Raw genomic sequence first — 6,091 nt, forward strand, 5'->3', positions numbered from 1 at the left:
TTTTACAGATGAGGAAACTTATGTTTTATGATTGTTAAACATAATTATATTATGGTATATTGTTCATTTAAAATATGACTGTTCTGAATATTCGATTCTAGTAAAAACAATCTAAATAGTAACTAAGCAAATAATGCTATTTTACAAAAATACTTTGAATTTCAGGGGTAGGAAGAGTGAGAAAAGAAAGAAATGTAAAATAATCCTTATACATAAAATGAGAAATATGGTTGTTAGAGTTATTAAGTAGGTTTCATCATTCTGTGTCACATTAGTGTTCAGGAGAAATTCTAGACTGATCTAACTACATTATTCTTCTTATATTTGGGGTGTTTGCTTCTGCCTCCTTATCCATCAATACAGCTTGCTGGCAGAAGCCATGAAGGAAAGTCTGTGGTAAGCAAGCAAGCTTCCTGGAGACAGTCTAACATTTTGTATGGCTGCAATGAGTGAATCCTGGAGAGGGATGGCCCCCAGAGCTTTGTCCCAGGATTGCTTCTTGCTGCTGATGTGCTTTCTCATGCATGTCATACCTGTAATTCTCATTTTTTTCTGACATTGTGTGATTGGACAACAAAGATCCTTTCTGCCTATAATCTGTTCTGATTGATTCTTGGGTTTTGGCCCACCCTATTGGACAAATTTCCTGATGATCAACATGATCATGAACTTGCAGTGAATTAATGCTGTTCAAATGTATTAATGATTTTGGAGAATTCCTGACCTGATTCAAATAATTTTAGGAAATTAGAATAATAGAAAGTTTAAGGAGATGGTTTTAGATGTTTTGCCGGAAAGATAGTAATGTTAGAATTAAGAGTAGAATGTGTCTCTCCTCATAGGATAGTAAGTAAATGGTGCATGAAAGGAGTTCAGTATGTTTCCATACACTACAAGCTTATAAATTTCACTAGGAAGAATAGGCTTGGAACAAATTAAAGATCAAGGAAAAACATTCATTCTAGGTCAGGTCCAAGGATAAAGCCACAGGTATGCACTTTGATAAAGCAAGGCTATATAAAACTATTGCTTTTAGCTAATAATGAACTTATAGGATGAAACATTGCTTTGAACTTATTATCAACATCCTGATGTAACTCCCTCTTGTATAACTTTTTTTTCTATGAGGCATGTTTTTGAGGTTTTTTTTTTTTTGTTTTTGTTGTTGTTGTTTTAACATGGAAAGCTTTTTGTCCTAGGGGTATAAAGAGGTTGAGAGAAGAAAATGAAGTGTGTAAAGTGTAGCTATTGGGACTCTTCTCCATCCACTAAATGTGTTTATGTGTGTGTGTATGTGTGTGTGTATGCATGTGTGTGTTTATGTATGTATGGTTACATATATACATACATATGTGTATATATACATATATACATATATACACACGTACATAAATACATCCACTGTTTGTATATATGTCTGTCTTTCTGTCTATATTTACATGTATAAGTATATGTGTATGTATATATGTCTGTATGTACACTGGTGAAATCGATGAAACTAGTAGTTGGGACTGGCTGCATGTAGGTATATGTTTGTGTGCCTGACTTTCTGTTTTCCTTTCTCTTGACTCATGAAGAGTTAATGAGCTTTGAGCCCTTCGTCTGGCCAGCAAATGGCCCCTAAGTCAGAGTAAAGAGCTGAAGTAATTAAGTTTCTTTTTCGAATTCCATATCACTCTCAGCAGGATTCAATTGCCTAATGCCATCAGCATTTGGTCTATGCCAGTATGTGGGTGTCGTGGCTGGTCCTGGATAGCGCACACAGCAGGAGTGACATGCATGATCCTATTTTTCAAGTTCAGTGCACTGTATCCTTCTATGACACTCTTGTTTCACCACAGATCACTTAGCATTGCTCACTGTCCACATTATATTTTAAGTGTTATAGCTACCAGCTATAGCACTATAGCACGAGCTTAGTTAAGAAGGAAAACTGTGTGTGTGTGTGTGTGTGTGTGTGTGTGTGTGTGTGTGTGTAAAATAGTACAACACGAGCTCCAGTCAGTCTATTAGGAGTGTTAGAAATATTCCTTGTAGGTAAGGGAGGTGTTGTGCAGTTATGAAACCACCTTTAATCTTTCTCTCAGTTGTACACAAGTGGATTTAACAAGTGTATGCTTTGCCCTTCTTAGATGCCTGGGGACCAGGCTTGCATCAGTTTGCTCTGAAACTTGGCTGTGCAGAGCTGATGCTTTCTCTTTAGCCTGATTGGACTCAGTGTCTTAGTTAAGTGAGGCAAGAGCTTTTGCTTCATAGGTTTATATATAAAATCAATGTTATATGATGTTACAGAACAATATTCATACTTTGTTCACTGTAGAAACTTCACATTTCTTTCATGCAGTGTGGCTGCCCAAGAGAACAGGATTCAGCCAATAGATAACTGTGTGGCTTGAATTTCCCCAGAATAATAGTTGACAGAAAATGTGAGTTACCTCTCAGTCAAACAGTCCTCTATGAAGACACTATACTACCATGGTTTTGTTTGAGAAGACAATCATAAAGTTCCAAACTCATGGGAAGTCACACAGCTTATAAATGTTGGTGCTGGAAACTGCACTGAAGCTGTGTGACCTTAATATCTGTGAGCTTAAGCACCTGGCCCTGCTGCCTCAGGCTGCTGGTGTACATGATCTCTATAAGGCAGTGTGTGATTTGAATATGCTTGGCTCAGGGAATAGCACTATTAGTATAGCATTGTTGGAGTCAGTGTGGCCTTGTTGGAGGAAGTGTGTTACTGTTGAGGTGGGCAATGAGACCCTTCTTCTAACCAACTGGGAGCCAGGCTGCTCCTATCAGCCTTCAGATGAAGATGTAGAACTCTAATCTCATGCTATACCATGCCTGGATGCTGCCATGTTCCTTGATGATAATGGACTGAACCTCTGAACCTGTAAGCCAGCCCCAATTAAACGTTGTCTTTATAAGAATTGCCTTGGTCATGGTTTCTTTTCACACTAGTAAAACCCTGACTATGACAGGCAGACATCAAGTTGAAAAGTGGAACATTTGATTATTTTAATGAATATGTTGAACAGTTTAATTTGTCTGAATTTAATTAATAAAAAACAAATATAAAATGAATTCTTTGTCATTATTTGTGATTCCTTGACATATGACAGCATTAGCCATGTTCCCACATATACAATGAAGCACCTACTGTGTGTAGTTGATTGTGGTACAGCAGGAAGAGGGCAGGAATAGAACATGTCTTCTTTCTTATTTTAGGGAGATCAGCCACACTAAAGTGCTGGAGAAACTCCCATTCATATCAGGATAAATGCTGATTTATTTTTAAACTTCCAGGTGCTGAAGGTCTAGCTGATTGCTCTGTGTGAGGAACTACTTTGCTGCTCATTCAAGATGTAGAAGAATTGGCAAATTGTTAAATAAAATTGCTCAGTAGAACATAAAATTTTTCTTTAAGCTGTGTTGACTAGGTGGAGACTTGGGTTTTAAACAGATCATTTATGAATTGATAACGGCCATATATCAATTGTATATATGTATATATATTTCATTACATGGAGAGAATTATGGTGGTGAGGAGCTAGGAAGGACTTCACCAAGAATAATAGTGCTTTAGAAGGTTAGTAGAAGAATAAAGTCATGAATAAACTTTGTTTTGATTATAAGAATCCATGCAGGACTTCGTAAAGGAAAAAGAACAGTTATTTTTCTATTGGACTAAATTAAATACATGAAGAGAAGGTCTGGAAATGGATAAATGGCTCTATTTTAAATCCTGACCTAAAAGTTTTAAATGAGCTAATTTGAATACTCATTTCACATCCATTTTACTAAAATTAAATTTTGCAATTTTAATTTAGTTTATAAATTCTTGAAAGGTTCAGATTGAAGGAAGAAGCTAAAGGATGGATCTCAACCCACAGCTCACTGCTCCCAAACCCATTGGGAGAGAGAGCTCATCGCCTGGACAGGTGGGCACGCCTGAAACTGCAGAGCGGGAGAGACCACCAATACTACCCACCTCTGCCCACATCCCTGGTCCAAGAGGAAACTGTATAAGGCCTCTGGGAACCGGAAGATGGGGACACTTGAGCAGCAAGTTCCCTGTGCTCCAGACACCACCAGACCAGAAGGGACCGAATCAACAGTTCTCTGCACCCAAATCCTGTGGGAGGGAGAGCTAAACCTTCAGAGGCACAGATATGCCTGGGAAGCCAGAAGAGCTACACTCTGCCCACATTTCTGACTCTAGAAGAAAACACCTAATGCCATCTGGGACCCCAGTGCACTGGGGGCCCAGGAAAAGGCAGCACAGGACCTCCTGGTTGTCGCCCTCACGGAGAGCTCAACAGCAGCCCCCCACGAGCAACTTGAGCCATGGGACCACAGGTAAGACCAACTTTTCTGCTCCAAGCGACCTGCCTGGTAGACTCAGGACACAGGCCCACAGGAACAGCTGAAGACCAGTAGACAGGAAAGACTACACACCCAAAAGCAGAACACTCTGTTCCCACAACTGGCTGAAAGAAAACAGGAAAACTGGTCTACAGCACTCCTGACACACAGGCCTATAGGACGATCTAACCACTGTCAGAAATAGCAGAACAAAGTAACACCAGAGATAACCTGATGGCAAGAGGCAAGCGCAGGAACCCAAGCAACAGAAACCAAGACTACATGGCCTCATCGGAGCCCAATTCTCCCAGCAAAGCAAACACTAAATATTCAAACACACCAGAAAAGCAAGATCTAGATTCAAAATCATATTTGATCATGATGATGGAGGACTTCAAGAAAGACATGAAGAACTCCCTTAGAGAACGCAGGAAAACATAAATAAACAAGTAGAAGCCTATAGAGAGGAATCACAAAAATCCCTGAAAGAATTCCAGGAAAACACAATTAAACAGTTGAAGGAATTAAAAATGGAAATAGAAGCAATCAAGAAAGAACACAGGGAAACAAGCCTGGATATAGAAAACGAAAGGAAGAGACAAGGAGCCGTAGATACAAGCATCACCAACAGAATAGAAGAGATAGAAGAGAGAATCTCAGGAGCAGAAGATTCCAAAAAATCAACGACACAACTATCAAAGATAATGTAAAGTGGAAAAAGCTACTGGTCTGAAACATACAGGAAATTCAGGACTCAATGAGAAGAATAAACCTAAGGATAATAGGTATAGAAGAGAGTGAAGACTCCTAGCTCAAAGGAAAAGTAAATATCTTCAACAAAATCATAGAAGAAAACTTCCCTAACCTAAAGAAAGAGATGCCCGTAAACATACAAGAAGCCTACAGAACTCCAAATAGATTGGACCAGAAAAGAAAATCCTCCTGTCAAATAACAGTCAAAACACCAAATGCACAAAAGAAAGAAAGAATATTAAAAGCAGTAAGGGAAAATGGTCAAGTAACATATAAAGGCAGACCTACCAGAATTACTCCAGACTTTTCGCCAGAGACTATGAAAGCCAGAAGATCCTGGATAGATGTCATACAGACCCTAAGAAAACAAAAATGCCAGCCCAAGTTACTGTATCCTGCAAAACTCTCAATTAACATAGATGGAGAAACCAAGATATTCCATGACAAAACCAAATTTATACAATATCTTTCTACAAATCCAGCGCTACAAAGGATAATAAATGGTAAAGCCAAACATAAGGAGGCAAGTTACACCCTAGAAAAAGCAAGAAACTAATCGTCCTGGCAACAAAACAAAGAGAAGAAAAGCACACAAACATAATCTCACATCCAAATATGAATATAAGAGGAAGCAATAATCACTATTCCTTAATATCTCTCAACATCAATGGTCTCAACTCTCCAATAAAAAGACATAAATTAACAAACTGCATATGCAACGAGGACCCTGCATTCTGCTGCCTACAGGAAACACACCTCAGAGACAAAGACAGACACTACCTCCGAGTGAAAGGCTGGAAAACAACTTTCCAAGCAAATCATCTGAAGAAACAAGCTCGAGTAGCCATTCTAATATTGAATAAAATCGATTTTCAACCAAAAGTCATCAAAAAAGATAAGAAAGGACACTTCATATTCATCAAAGGAAAAATCCACCAAGATGAACTCTCAATCCTAAATATTTATGATCCAA

The sequence above is a fragment of the Rattus norvegicus genome, chromosome 4, assembly GCF_036323735.1.
Source record: "Rattus norvegicus strain BN/NHsdMcwi chromosome 4, GRCr8, whole genome shotgun sequence".
Lineage (NCBI taxonomy): Eukaryota > Metazoa > Chordata > Mammalia > Rodentia > Muridae > Rattus > Rattus norvegicus.